The sequence below is a fragment of the Sciurus vulgaris genome (assembly GCF_902686455.1).
Source record: "Sciurus vulgaris genome assembly, chromosome: 11".
NCBI lineage: Eukaryota > Metazoa > Chordata > Mammalia > Rodentia > Sciuridae > Sciurus > Sciurus vulgaris.
In genome coordinates this window covers 39,213,485-39,229,951 of record NC_136472.1, presented here as the reverse complement: position 1 = coordinate 39,229,951, position 16,467 = coordinate 39,213,485, and the positions used below count along the sequence as shown (strand labels likewise).

Below are 16,467 nucleotides of genomic sequence, written 5' to 3'. Positions count from 1 at the left end.
GGAGAGAGAATCAATAGCACTAAACTTTGACATTAAAAAGAATAAATATTTCCTTTGTGAGGAAACACTGAATTGCAAAAAAATTATATTTCATTTATCTAAATGCCAGTTTAATTAAAAATTATTCAATGTAATATTTTTTAAATTATGAAAGTAATGGAGGCTTGCTGTTAGGGGGAAAAAAAAACCCTATAATAATAGAGAAGGGTATGAAGTAAAACAGGAACAATTTATCTTGTATCATGGCTCCATTTTATAATTAAAAAAAAAATGTTTAACTTTTTTTTTGTTGTTTATTTTTTTACACGGTGCTGAGGATCAAACCCAGTGCCTCACACGTGCTAGGCAAGCGCTCTACCACCGAGCCACATCCCCAGCTCCCACCATTTTGTAATTTTATAAAATGTATTTTGTACTTTATTTAACCAGGCTTCTATGATATAGATTTAGTTTTTCAGTAATGCCACAGAGAACTTTCTTATGTGACTTTGGATAGTTACAGGGATACTCAAGGAGAATCGTTAAGTCAAAGAATGTGTACATTTTGCTGATAGACAATACCTTGCTTCCTTCCAGAAATGTGCTATTCCAGTTTATAATCTCATCAATAGCATGTGAAAATGTCCTTCTCATTCTTGTTATCATAAGAAATTTTCTATTTTTTTCAGATGATTGGGCTTGAATAGGGAAAAAAGAAAATTAATCTTGAATTTTAATTTTTTTTTACCAGTTTTCTCTGCGTTAACATTTTTTAAGGTCTGTATTCTCTGTCATGTCATAGTGGTAGATTTTTTTTTTTTTTTTAATGCAGAGGTTGAGAACATAAAGATAAACAGAATTCATGAAAGAATGGCATTGATTGTGTACTTAGAGTCCCAGCCACTATGCTAGAAAATTTATATAATTATCTTTTACCCTTATAATAACTATATAAGTAGTAATACTGTCTTCATTTTACTGATAGGGAAGTTGAGATTCAGATACATTAAGCAGCTTTTCTAGTGGAGTAAATGTTTTAGTCAACTTTTTCACTGCTGTGACTAAAAGGACCCAACCAGAACAACTGTAGAAAAGGAAAGGTTTTTGGGGGGGACTCAAGGTTTCAGATGTCTTAGTCCATAGAAGGCAGGCTCCATTCCTTGGGGCTTGAGGTGAGGCTGAACGTTATGACAGGAGAATGTGGCCGAGGGAAACAGCTCACATGATGATCAGGAAGCAGAGAGAGACTCACTTGCTGTATACAAATATATACCCAAAGCCACAACCCAATTCCCACCTCCTCTAGCCATACCCTACCACTTCAGTTACCACTCAGTTAATTTCTATCAGGGGATTAATTCACTGATTGGGTCAAGACTCTTACAACCCAATCATTTCTCCTCTGAACTTTCTTGCGTTGTTTCACATGTGAGCTTTTGGGGGACACCTCACATCCTAACTATAACAGTAAGTATTGTCATTTTAGCAATATTAAAGTCCTCTACGCCATGAACGTGAAATGTCTTTCCTTTAATTAGGTCTTTTAAAATTTCTTTCAGTAATGTTTATAGTTTTCAGTCAAAAGCTCTATTACCACCTTGGTTATAGTTAGTCCTAAATATTTTATTATTTTGAAGCTATCTACAAGTGAAATTGCTTTCTTAATTTTCTTCTGGATCATTTATTTTACTAGTATGTAGACATACAAGTGACTTTGGTAAGGTGATTTTGTATCCTGCAACTTCACTGACAACATACAGACCAGTATGTGACTTTATGTCCTCAACTGAGAACTGTCAATTCTTTGCTTCTTCTTTACCTTAAATTCCTAAAATGAATGTACTTTCATCAAATATCACAAACTAATTATGTCTTAGAAACCTAATTGCAGTGCATCAAGATTATGGCATGCCCTTGACGTGCCATTTACAACTGGAAAAGGTAACAAGATTAGCTAAAAAAAGGGATTTCAATACTTTAAACATGTGAAAATAGTCTTTCTGTGCTTAGATAGCATTTGTTAATTTTCAGTACGTTTGACAATAAATTCCTTATAACATGAGTCTTTGTGCTGACATCAGGAGTCTCTGGTTTGTCCACTCTTGCTGTGATAGGAAGTGATTTTATTTTGTAACAAAATACTCTGGCATTGTGAATTGGGGTGTGTGTGTGTGTGTGTGTGTGTGTGTGTGTGTGTGTGTGTGTGTGTGTTTTCCCTCCCTCAAGGCTGAATGAGTCATCAGTAGTTCCTAAAGATAAAACATTTGTATTAAGGCCATCATAATACAGAAGCAAATAATTTTAAAACTGTAAGATACTTTCGAAAATATTTTTCATAGACTTTTAGCCTAATTTACATTATAGAAAATGCAACTGAAACCCACAATACTCAAGTGGAAACTGCTGTATCAACATTTATAAATAACACTTTTACTTAATTTATATCTATACATATGTATGATGCATTTGCTTTTGAGTCATAGTAAAATAAAAATTTCCTTTGAAATATATATAGATGTAGTTTCTGCATAAATGGCAAAGTATTATTTCAGAAATAGGCAATTCATGATTGTAAAAGTCACCTGAAAACAGGATAGCATTTTCAAATAAAATACTTGTGGAAGAAATAAATTCATAGAATTTATGTTTGAATAATATGGTGGTGAAGCTATGTAACATGATAGAAGTATGTGTTTAAATTTTTAAAAAGAGTGTTTGCTCTAAATTGCTTTAAAAAATTTTTTTTTGGTAGTTGTAGATTGACACCATGCCTTTATTGTATTTGTTTATTTTTATGTGGTGTTAAGGATCAAACCCAGTGCCTCACACATGCTAGGCAAGGACTCTGCCACTGACATACAGCCCCAGCTCCTCTAAATTGCTTTTCATTAGTATATAACTCCTTCAAACAGCATGGATTTGAATTTGTAGCCAAGTTCTAACACTATAATAATTTGGATATGACACTATTCATTTTAAGGACTTGTAAGAAAACTTTGTGCTTTGTAGTGATTCATGAGGCATTAAATATTCTGTTTCAAACAGGGATAGAATTTAAGTCATAAAACAAATGAAACAATATACTCAAGTCTGATGGTGCTTAAATAATGACAAGTAACTAATTATGTTGCCATATTTATTCACATGTTCATAATTCTGGTTCTCCCACCTATGGTGTCACCTGAAGTAAGTTGTATAATCATTCTGAGCCTCAATTTACTCATCTGTAAAATGATGGTGATAATAACTACCTCAAAGGTTGTTGTGAAGGTTAAATCCATGTAAAGCATGTAATACAGTCTTGGGGACATTGCGTACGTTTCATAAGTAGAAGCTATAAAAGAAGAGTGGCAGGGTTTAAAAGAATATTATACAGATAGCCAGGTGTGGTGGTGCATGTCTATAATCCCAGCAACTTGGGAGACTGAGGCAGGAGGATTGCTAGTTTGAGACCGGCTTCAGTATAATATTAGCAAGATCCTAAGCAAATGAGTGAGACCCTGTCTCAAAATAAAAATCAAAAGAGCTGAGGATGTAGCTCAGTGGTTAAGTGCCCCTGGTTCAATCCCCAGGGAGCGCCCGCCAACAATGATATGATCATAAGGAGTATCTCATAGTTGTTCCCTGACTGCTTATTTTGGAATATGTCCTGCTGCTATTCTTCTCAGCAGAATATTTGACAGCTTGAGGAACATTGAATTTGTGTGACTAATGATTAATGCACCCATTTTTGGAGTACAAGATAATTAGTTTATAGACACAGGTACTAAGCAGATAGTTTGATAAATTTTCACAATGTGAACATGCTCACCTACTACCCATGCCAAGTTTACTGACTACATTCTATTTTATGAAGTGTTTTCTGCTTGTTTTTCTGTGCTTGGTTGTCTTATTTTTGTTGATATGTGTATTATTTTTAAATAGGAAACCTTTGGGGTAATGTACCCTTTGTGACTTGTTTTTTCACTTTTTAAAAATCTTAGATGAATATATGATCTTAATTTCAATACTGTTAAATGTAGTTTTATTTTTTTTTTTCATTTTATTTTTTTATTTTATTTGTAGTTTTATTTTTGAAAAGTATTCTTTACGATTGCATTTGATGATTTTAAGAAATATTGACCTACTCTAAGATAACTTAGATAGTTTCCTTTGAAAAACTTTATTTACCTTTCAAATTTGGAGCTGCTGTTCATCTGGAATTGATTTTTCTGTGAGGTATGAGGTAGGGATCAAGATGCATTATTCCCATGTGGATATCCCTTAACTGAGCTTCATTTATTATTTATTCTGCTGCTTGGTGGTAACGAATTTGTCTATTCATTTGTCTGTTCTGCCAGTATCAAGTGTTACCATAGTTGATAGTGTAATTCCTCCTGCTTGTTGTTTCTAGATGAATTTTAAGTTCTGTCAATTTCTGCAAAATACACTTCCATTTTCAAGTATATTTTCTCTGAAGTATGTGTTGGGAATTATTTTCTTTCAGCAAGGATGCTATTTTCCTCTGGCTTCCATTATTTTTATGGAAAAAGTTCTTTGATGAAAATGTGTTTTCCCCACCTCTGCGTTTAAGGATTTTTCTTTGTCTTCTGTTTAAGCAATAGACTTTTAATGCGCCTAGATGCGTGTGTGTGTGTGTGTGTGTGTGTATGTGTGTGTGTGAATGATGGGAAGTGGTATTTTCTGCTTGGAGTTTATAGAACCTGTTGAATCTATGACATAATAGTTTTTATATCATTTTTAGAACATTGTCTAAAGACAATTTTTAGGCACTGTCAGGCAGTGTCTCTGCAGGTATTTCTTTGAACCCATTTTCTTTCTCCTTTCCTTCTGAGAGAAGTTCTATATATAGGAGACTTTAAAAATGATTTTCTATGTTTGTGATGACTTCCTCAACCCTTGCCCTTTTTAATATTTTCCTTCTCTATTTCTTTGTTTAATATATTTATTTTCCAATTGACCTTTTATAAAATTCCTTGCTACACCAGTATTTTACTGTGAAACTTAAAAAACAAAAAATTTGAAAGTCACCATGCATATACCTCTTACTGAGATTCAACAGTTAATATTTTGCTACATTTCCCTCTATTTATCAGTCCATCTTTATCTTATAAGGCAATTCAGAATGTCATAGATATCAATATACTGCTCCAATAAATACTTCAGCATGTTTATCATAAAATAGAGTTTTTGTGGTTCATTGTTTATGGTATGAATATGATTTATTCCTTCTGGAACTCATGTTGAAATTCAATCCCCATTATGTGATATTAAGAAGTGGGACCAGGGGCTGGGGAGATAGCTCAGTTGGTAGAGTGCTTGCCTTGCATGCACAAGGCCCTGGGTTCAATCCCCAGCACTGAAAAAAAAAAAAAAAAAAAAAAAAAAGGAAGTGGGATCAGGGATGGTGTGTAGCTCAGTGGCAAAGTACTTGCCTACCATGTGAAAAAGTCCCTGTGTTCTGCCAAAAAGAGAAAGAGAAGAAAAAAGTGGAACCAGGTAGAACCTTTAAGAGTAACTAGGCTCTGTCTTTATGAATGGGTTAGTCCACGCCCTAGGGTGTAGCCCTTTGAGATTTCAGTTGAAGAAGTTGGGATATCTGCCAAGGCCCCTGGTGGCAGGTTATGTACTGTAAACTGGTTTCTCAGACCATTGGGAGCTGCAGGCTGTAGGCCACTGCTTTGTGTTTAGCCCCTATGCCTCACTATGAATTGCAAGTTACCTTAAAGAAATGTAAGACTCACTTTCTCTTTGTACTGGGACTTGATTTCTTCAATTCCTGACTGTCTCATCTCTTCTCTGATGACTTCTTTCACTTAGGCTTTCTTCTTTTTTTGATAGATTTTGTTTTTTACATCAGTTTTAGGTTTATATCAAAATTGAATGGGAGGTATAGAGAATTCCTGAATACCCACTACTATTTCTGCACACTTAAAACAACTTGACGGTACTACACCGCAGGGTACATATGTTAACAAGTGATGAGTCTTTATTGATACATTACCATCACCCAAGTTTATACACACAGCTATTTGTGTGGGTTTATTAGCCAGCTTTTATAGTTGTTTAGTATTCTTCCATTTTCCTTATTCAGCAGGATATAATTCAGTATATTTGAAAGCTTTTCGATGGGTTCTGACAATTTTTTAGGAATGTTACTTGTTGGGATTAGTGGTTCTGGTAGTAAATTATGCACAGTGATGTTGGTTGCAGGGGTTTATTTTCCATGATCCCTTAAATCCCGTGGGTCTAGATTCAGAAGTTGCTTAATGTTGTTGACTCTTTTGTAGTTATCAAATATGTGAGAATTTCATTTAAAATATGTATTAAAATTGAATGTATTTTGGGGGACATTGTGTCTAATGAATATTTTGTGCTTATTGAATACTTCCTAAAGAGTATTTAAGTTTGTAAAATATTCTACCAGGAACTGGATGAAATATAAAAACAGTTGAGAATCCCTGATCTTAGGGGAACTTCTACCTTTCTTAATAGAGGAGATAAAGCACACATGTAAATATTGTCAGAATTGTTTGTAGAAGGCACATTTTATTTCTTGTAAGGTTTTCAATTTAAGCCCACGTTTTTGTCATGGCACTATCATTTATTCACTGTGGGGAAATCACTCAAGCACTCTTAATTTTAGATGCTTTTTGGGTTAAGGAATATTGATTATGTGCCAAGTGCTTTATTTGGTTTTAGTGTCATAGTAATCTCAAAAGGAAGTGTATCCCAGTCTTAATCCATTTGGTTTTGCTATAACAAAATCTTTGAAGCTCTTTATAAGTAAAGAGGTTTATTTGTCTTATAATTCTGATGGTTGAAAATGTCTAGACATCATAGAACCAGCCTTCCTGCAGAAACCCCCTTCAGAAACAAGGTAGAAAGGGAACTAGATTTTGCAGAAGGGGCATATATGGAGCCAGAGACTAGGAGGACTGGGGTTGATCTTTTTATAACAATCTATTCTTGGAGAAAGAATCCACTCCTACACCCAAGCCATTCCTGCAGACCAGCATCAATCCATTCATGAAGGTGGACCTCCTAAGGCTAATATCTACTCCACCAGGCTTCATCTCTTAAATATTCATTCCCCCACCTCAGCCCTGCCACATTGGGGATCAAACTTTCAGTACATGAATCTTTGAATGCAGAGTCTATCCAAACTGTAGTAGTCCTTCATTGATTAGTGAATTGAGGCTGTAATGAAGTACATCATTTGTTTAAGGTCTAGAGATTGTGAGTAACTGCCAGAGTTGGGCTTGGAATTCAGATCTCTATGACTCTAAAGTCAGTATTTATTTGACTGTACCAGCATATAACATTCTTTTCTGAGAAAAATTAAAATGTGCTCTTCAAAATTAATCATAGGCAAGTTTTCTGATATGCACATTTAAAAATTATAGGATGATAGTGTCACTCCTCTGATCTTCCTACTAAAAATAGATAAACTGAATCTTGTTGTGAGGAGGTATTAGAGAAGCACAAATTGAGTCACATTCTATAAAGCAGCTGGTCTGTATCTTCAAAAATGACAGTGTCATGAAAACCAGAGAAATAGCGAGGAGCTATTCCAGACAAGCAGAACTAAAAAGACACGGGGCTGGGATTTATTTATTTATTTAAAAATAAATCTGTTGTTTACTCTAAAGGAAAACATTATTGGGACAATTGGGAAATTTTGAATAATAATATTGTACTAATGTTAATTTCCTGATTTTCACAAATATACTATAGCTATATAAGAGACTCTTTGTGTTTAGGAAGTACAGGCTGATTAAAGCATTTAGATGTACAGTTGTATGTTGTCTGCCACTTAAATCTCAAGTGGTTCAGAAAAATTATATTCGTTGTATGTACATAAAAAAGAGAAGAATGTAAACAGAAAAATGTGTTAACATTTGGGAAACCTGGTTCAGGGTGTTTGAATACTTAGTACTATTTTTGCAGCTTTTGTGTGAGTTTAAAGCTATGTCATCATAAATAATAATGACGGAAAAAATAAAAGGAAAATACAGATATATTAGTTTTGCTGTTAAGTAAAATTTGCTTTTAAGAAACTGTATGTGGTGGTACACACCTATGATCCCAGATGCTTGGGAGGCTGAGGCCAGTCTGAGCAAGCAATTTAGTGAGACCCTTTCTGAAAATAAAAAATAAAAGGGGTGAATTCAAGAGAGAAAGAGAGAGAGAAAGAAATATGGTATGCTATATGAAATTATATTAAGAAATCACCCAATGAATCAGTGTCTAATCTTCCATGTGCTCATCAAGGAATAGGCATGTGTTCTTATGATTAAATAATGTACTTTATGATAATACATTTGATAGTTTATAAAATAAAAATTATTTCTGTACATTATTGTGAAAGTCTTGATTCATTTGCTAATAAGCCCCAATACTTACCAGCAGACCTTTAAAAGTTAATTTCATGCTTTAGTTTCCTCATCTCTAAAGAGGGATAATACAGTGTTTACCTCAGAGGTTTTTTGTTAGGATTGAATGAAGTAATCGGCATAAAACTTAATTTTTTTAGTGTTGGAGATTGAACCCAGGGTTTTACACATGCTAACCAAGTGTTCTACAAGTGAACTACTACAACTTTTAGTTTCTTTATAAAACATTTAACAAAGAATCAGACCCCTCATAACTTATCAATTCACATTTTTTTGGTCAATAATGATCATAAAGTTAGAAAATCAATCATTTGTTATGGTTAAATATGTTTTCTTCCTTTTAGAATAGATATTTAGATGATGAGGTTTTGTTGGTGTTTTTGATGATATTTTATAATTTAAAATATCTCAGTGAAATAAATTTAAGAAAGTGTGTTGTTCTTTATTTCCCGCCTAATCATATATAAAATAAGGATAATTACATTTTTCTTATTCTCTCATAGAGCAAAATATAAGGGTTGTAAAATACAAATGCATGTATTAATACAATGCACGTATTAATTAATTAATGCATGTTTGAGTTGTGATAGACATTAATTTTTCTACATTCAATAGAATATAAACCAGGATGAAAAGAACAGACACTTTTGGCCTCTAGCTGGGTATGTTTTTCTTTTATTTTCCAGATACTTTTCATATTATCTTTTGAAAATAGCCCTTTAGCTTTACTCTCTGGATGTTTAATATTCTCTTGCAGCTGTTACTAGTAGATAAAATGAAGCTAATAGTGCTGTCTATAAATGAAATGCATTTCTGACTAAGAGTTTTATAAAACATTAACTACTAATCTGTCATAGATGGGTACTTTATCTTATTTGATATTAGGTTCTAAACTATGTATTTGGTATATTGGTCATGGATACTAAATCTTTGCTATCATTTGTTCTTTTCAATACCCCCCACCTTGCCCCAGAACTGGTGATTGAACCCCTGGGAACTTTATCACTGAGCTAGGCCCCCAAACCCTTTTTTTGCTTGTTTGTTTATTTGTTACTGGGAATTATACCTGGGGACATTTTTATCACTGAGCTACATTCCCAGACCCTTTTTATAAAATTTTTTTATTTCCAGCAGGGTCACATCAGGTTGCTTAGTGCCTTGCTAAGTTGCTGAGGCTGATCTCAAAATTGCATCCTCCTGTCTCAGCCTCTTGAGTCACTGAGATTATAGTCATCTTATTATTTTTTATTTTGAGACAAAGTCTGTTTCCCAGACTGGCCTTTAATTGGCTATCTTCCTGTTGTAACCTCTCAAGTCACTGGGATTACAGGCGTGCACCACTGCACCTGGCTTCAGGTTTTAAATTTAATGGGCTTTGAAAATATTTATTATTGCTGTTCTCTGTACTTGGTGCTTTGATCTGGATCATTGTCCTGCATAGTTATAACATTAAGTGGCCTTGCACTAAGGATATTTTTAATTGTGATATTTTTAACCTGCGATACAAACTACATTTGAATGAGGATCTAAGAGCCTGTACTTTGATTATATTTCAAAATGTTATTGGATAGTTGCAGCTACAATCATAAAAGCAATTTCATGACTGTCTGGTATCTGTATTGATATTATTTCCTATGGCAACAATTTTCTCATTATATCAAAAACATTCCTAACCTGAAAACATTGTAGAAGTGGTTAATCATCTATTTTGACATCTATTTGCTTTTTTAAGAATGTTGAGAATTTTGTTGGTTGTTTTTAAAAAAAAGCACCATTCTGAGGGATATTCAAAAGAGTGCCAGAAATAAACTCACTAGTGGTATTTTAGCGATCATTCTACTGTAGAAGTTCCAGCTATAGAAAATGTTTTTTCATAAATTTCAGTTGTGTTATGATTTGGACAGGCTCTCTGAGGTCCTCTAGCGTAGGTTCTCCTGATGTATTTGGAGTCTAAGTCTCTTTTGTGGTGTGCCCTACCAGGGGTAGAGCCTGTATGGGACTCTTCCAGTATGCCTTCTCTCCTAAGGCAACACATTCCCCCTTTATTGCCTCTTGTCTTTTTATTAGAAAATTGTTCCTTGTAATAAATGGAAATAAAAAGGATTCACTTATATCTAATTTGATGATAATGATAATAGGAAAAATGTGAAATTTGTACAAAATCCAAACATGGATTCACTTAACATCTAATTTGATAATAGGAAAGCTGTGAAATTTGTACAATATCTAGGTTACCGACAATTTTAAGCTTGAGCTTTTATTATGTAGTAGGAGATGCTTGTTTAGGAACAAATATTGTGGAAATGTATACCTTTTGATCCTCCTTGCCAGGTTGATTTCACATTGGTAGTAGCTGAAAAAACTTGAATTTCTATTCCACCCTCTATTTTTCTGTGTTTGTAAAATCCACATTTTTCTGTTCCTGTACTTATAAGCATATTAGGTCTTTTCTGTCTTTTGCCATGTACAGGACTTTAATTTGCAAGGATTTATTGAAGTTGAATTGGTATTTATGAGTAATCACCCCTATTACTAGTAGATAGTCACATCCACTGTTGAGCCCATTTCTCTGTAAAAGGATGTTACAGTTCTCTTTAGGAACACAGTGTTTCCCACAGTCAGAGCCTTTTTTTTTTTTAACTGAAAGGTGTCCAAAAGATGTCTATATTTTTAATGTGAAAGGTACTTTTTATGGTTGAGCTGAGTAACTGCTTCAAGATCATGAAGAGGGATCAGTAAAATGTCAGCTAGAGTTCTCTTAATATATTTATTGCTTTTCCACTAGTTTTAGTTTAGTTTTTGCTTTGCTGTGCCGCACTGGAGATCAAACTCAGGACCTCATTAGAAGATGCTTTTCTTCTAAGCTACATCTGTAGGTCCTTTTGGTTAGTTTTAGAATCTGTTTTAAAAGAAGACATTAATGATAAACATAGCATTGGAATGGGAGAACTTTCAGTAAGATTAAAGTCCAATAGTTTTAGTAATCCTAGAAGTTATTTATTTCAGTGTATACTAGTGAAAAGCATTAAAAGCATGGATTCCGAAGGCATAAAAATCAGATTCGAGTCCCAAGTGCTCTTCCTACTGTGTGACTTTAGGAAAGTTGCTTACTCCTGTGTCTATTAAAAAGAATTATATGAATATCAAATGAACTAATTTATAAAACCCTTAGAACATTACCTGCTTCATAGTGTTATGTTTCATGTAATTACTGGTGTATATTTTTAGAAGGGTTTATGACACCAAAAGTTCTCTCTTTGTGTCCTACTTCCCTTTCCTCCTCCCATCTTCTTTCTCTTTCTTTTTATACTTCTTTGTCTTTTGATTGTCCAAGCAAGCTAAGCTAAGGACCAGTTAATCATACAAGGCCTATTACAGATGGTTTCTCATGTTGTGGAACTGTTAGAAACAGAGATCAGTATTTTCCTGTTCTGTAAAAAATAAAATGAGAGCATAATTTCATTGAACAGCTAAAAATGACTTCTGGGTCATTTTCTAGGTTTTCTGTTTGACTTCCTGTGTTTTTCTGAGTCAAATGTTTTTATAATTGGAGGTGGTATGATATAAAGAGGATTAGGAAACAGTTTTTTAAATCTTAGTCCCTTTACTGTCTGGGAAACTTTGGGCAGTGCATATGTTATCTATTGCTGTGTGACAAACTTCAAATCTTAGTTGCTTTAAAAACTATTTGTTATTTCTCATGATTCTGTGGATTGGCTATACTCAACCCAGGGATTCTTCTGTTTTATGTCCAACATTTTACTTACCTTGATTTTATCTTGAGGCAGAAGAACAATACAATATGTTGTTTTTAGAACATTTTCTTTAAACAAGATAATGCATTAAATGTTATTTCCACAGTGGTGGGCCTGTTGTTAAAGCTCAGTGAATGGTATTTGTTTTTATTATGTAGTCATAAAATACTTCAGTTGTCTTTAAACGTGAAGTGGCTAGCATATAACAGTCCCTTGGTTTGATACCTGTTGAGTGCATACATTTGATTGAACAAAAATCATATTATCTTTCCTGAATGAATGAATGAATGTATGCTAGCAGCTTTTGTAAGCAAATAATGAATAAGGGCTTATGATGTGTCAGGCAGTGTTCTAGGTGCTGGGGTTAGAGCATTGAAAAAATTACAAAAGTTCTTGCTCCTATGGAATTGATACTATAGTAGGGCCTGAGGATAAGAGATAGTAAGCAAGTGTGTTTATCAGTTGATAAAAAGTTATGAAGAACAGTAAAGCGGGGATAAAGGTGAAGTGCAAGTGCCATGCCTTGGTGAGGGCTTTTTCTTCTATTTAAGGTTATCTGGGAAGGCCTTTGTCATACAATGACCTTTAAGTCGAAAAACAAACGCAAGTGGAGGGATCAAGTCTTGCCGCCTACCTGGAACTGTCTTCCCCACGTATCTTTAAGTATAATGGTTTTAAGAACCGAGGTGTGAAAGAGGAATAAGGTCAGCATAGCTGGATTAGAGAAAGCAGGTGGGAGAATAAGAGACATCAGATATACTTAAGGACTGGACGGTATAGCTAAAGACTGGACCTCGTGCCTTTGTGGGGAATTAGACTTTTACCAAGACACAAGCTACTGGGGATTTTGAGAAGAGGAGTGATATGGTTGATTTGTGTATAAAATGAACCACTCATACTGCTAGATGGAGAATAGATGATAGAGAACACAGACAAACAAAACTCATAGGAAGTTCTAGCATTAATCCAAATAAGATAATGATGGCTTGGATTAGGGTAGTAGTGGTAACGGGGGAGCAAAGTAGTCAAATCTGGATCTATTTTGAAGATGGTCAAGGTGATTTGCTGGTGGATATGGGGAGTAAAGAGAAGAGGCATACTTCTCCCAGGTTTGGGTCTGAAATACTAAAAGAGTAGATTTATTTATTTATTACTGAGATGGGGAAGGCTGGGGGCAGGTGGATTTGGGGGGACTCAGTTCTTTTTGAATACATTCAGTTTGAGATGCCTAAGGAGATATTCAAGAGGTATTGAATAGACAGTTTGATACACAAGTCCAGGAGAGGCCTCAGTTGGAGGTGCACATTCAGGAGTCTTTAGAATAAAGGTGTCATTTAAAACTCTGATTGGTTGAGACCACTTAGGGAAGGTGAGAGAAGAAAGATTTTCAAAGTCTGAGCCTTGGTACCCAGAATTTAAAAGTTGGGAAAATGAGGACTGGCTTGTAGCTTAGTGGTAGAGTGCTTGCCTAGCATGGTTGAAACCCTGGATTTGATTCCCAGCATTGGAGGGAAGAAAAAAGTGGGAAATGATATGGCACTAGTGAAGGAATCTGAAAAGGGAATGCTAGTGAGGTAAGAAGAACAAAGAGTTCTCCTGGTGTCCTGGGAGCCAAGTGCAGGTAGTTTTTAAAGGAGAGCATAGGCAGCTGTATTCAATAGTGCAAGTCTAGTAAATGGAAGACGTAGGTGTCAGTGCAGTAATTGATGGTGCCCTGAAGAGGAACAGTACTTTGGTGAAATGAACAAGTTCAAGATGAGTCCAATTGGAGACAGCTTTCAAGAAGGATTACAGTAAAGGGAAATAGAAAGGGGTGGAACCTCAAGGAAGATATGTAATCAAGAGAATTTCTTTTTTCTTTCAAGATGGGAGCTATAAAATTGTCATGTAGAGAGGGAGATAATGGTGGTGAGAGAGAGTGGAAATTGGTGGAGTGATGTACTTCAATAAGTGAGCCTGGGGGCCTTATCTTGCCAGCAGCAGCCCACTGACAGATGCAGGTGGGTCAGTGGATGTGGTGAGAATGTAGAAACTGTCTTTCAGATTACATCTATTTATTTCAATGAAGTAGGATGCAAGGACAATAGTCAGAAGTGAGGATGGAAGGAAGGTGGAGGTTTGAGAAGAAAGGAGCATGACTTAGGACAGTGGAAGTATGAATAATAGGTTAAGGAAATGCACATACTACTTTTTTTTGTATATTTTAGTTGTTGATGGACCTTTATTTTATTTAGGTACCAAGAATTGAATGCTAGGCAAACACTCTACAGCTGAGCCACAACCCCAGCCCACTACATTTTATACACATTCTTTTATTTTGTTCTTTAGATAATCTTTTGAATATGTAAGTTTAGTAAAATTCCATTTTAAAAATGAAAATCCTAAGGCTCAGGTAAATTACATGCTACTGGGGGGACAGCTGTGTACTTACTCAGGAGTGTTATAAATCTAGCTCTATGTGGATGATTTTCATTATGTGAAATCAGTGCTTCCTTACAGGCTCCAATATTTATCTTGCCAGAGCTTTTCTAAAATATATTTCCAAATTTTAATACCACCATAGCCTAAAGATCTTATGAAAGTCAAAGGAATGTACCCATGACCTATGTTCTTTTGTATTGGATTGCTAGAATATGATGGCCACAAGGTTCTCTGTGTTTTCTTCTAGTGATTTAGATGTTTGAAGAACAAATAGCACAAGATTAGCTCAATTGTAAAGCCTGTTTTATTGAACAAAACAGAAAAATCTATAGTTCCTTTAAAGACTAGTAGCTGCTCTCCACTTTTGGATATATATTCATAAAGGGCATTTTCTTCCTCTGTTGGCCAGTTCCGAGACAGTAGTTGTTCTTGGCATAAACTCTTCTTTGACCTTCTTCAGTCTGAGGGTATATCGTTGTTGTTCAGTAGCCTTTCTTGGTTAACTTTTTATTTTTGAAAGTAGCTAAAAAGTGGAAACAGACAAATGTTTATCACCTGATCAGTAGATAAATAAAATGTATGGACAATGGTTATTGTTAGGCAATAAAAACAAATGTGTGGTAATGATACATGCGACAACATTGCTGAACATTGAAAACATTATGCCAAGTGAAAGAAGCCAGTCACAAAAGACCATTAATAGTAAATGTCCAGAATAGGCAAATTCAGAGAGAAGGTATAGTTGTGGTGACTTAGAGAGAGGGTAGTTTGGGAAAACTGGAGAGTGACTACTAATGGATATAGGTCTTTTTGCTGGGATGGGGGTGAATTCTAATGGATATAGGGGTTTTTTTGGAGGGAGGTCATGAAAATGTTCTAAAATTGGGTGATGATTGTACAGTTCTGTGAATACATAAAAGACCATTGGAGAGTGCCATTTTTAAATGGGTGAATTGGGTAATATGAATTATCTTAATAAGTCTGTTATTTTAAATATTTCTTCCAGACCTACCTCTAGAGAAGACTTCTGATTTTAGTAGTTTTACTTATTGAGTTTATCTTTTACAAGTTGATGCAGCATTTCTCTTTCATCTTTTTTGGTGGGGTTCTGGGGGCAGTACTGGGGATTAAACCTAAGGCCTTGAGCATGCTAGGCAAGTGCTGTACCATTGAGCTACATCCCCAGCCCTTTTTATTTTTTATTTTGAGACCTGGTCTGGCTGTGTTGCTTAGGGCCTTGATAAGCTGCTGAGGCTATCTTCAAACTTGTGATTCTCCTGCCTCAGTCCTGAGCCTCTAAGATTACACCCACTATTTTCTTTTTTTTTATATATATATATATTTTTTTTTTTTATTGTAAACAAATGGGATACATGTTGTTTCTCTGTTTGTACATGGCGTAAAGGCATACCGTTTGTGTAATCATAAATTTACATAGAGTAATGTTGTTTGATTCATTCTGTTATTTTTTCCCTTCCCCCCACCCCTCCCACCCCTCTTTTCCTCTATACAGTCCTTCCTTCCTTCATACTTGGCCCCCTCCCTAACCCTAACTCTAACCCTAACACTAACCCTTCCCTCCCCCCATTATGTGTCGTCATCCACTTATTAGCGATATCATTCGTCCTTTGGCTTTTTGAGATTGGCTTATCTCACTTAGCATGATATTCTCCAATTTCATCCATTTGCCTGCAAATGCCATAATTTTATCATTCTTTATGGCTGAGTAATATTCCATTGTATATCCACTATTTTCTTAATGAGAATGAACAGCACACAAGTTCTTTAGTTGAGTGGCATTTGAAATGATAGATAACTTAAGGAATCTCTATTATAAGAAATATAGTTATTCTTAGAAATATGTTGAGATCCTCAGCCTAGACATCCCTATTTCTAACAGGGTTGGGTTTCTTCTG

The 16,467-nt window shown here is 34.9% G+C and overlaps 1 protein-coding gene across 7 annotated transcripts in view; it reads left to right on the top strand.

Moving 5' to 3' along the window:
* The window catches only part of HIPK3 (homeodomain interacting protein kinase 3), a 92,475-nt gene that overhangs the window by 47,716 nt on the left and 28,292 nt on the right, over nt 1–16,467 (top strand). The gene's annotated exons all lie outside the window — the stretch shown is intronic.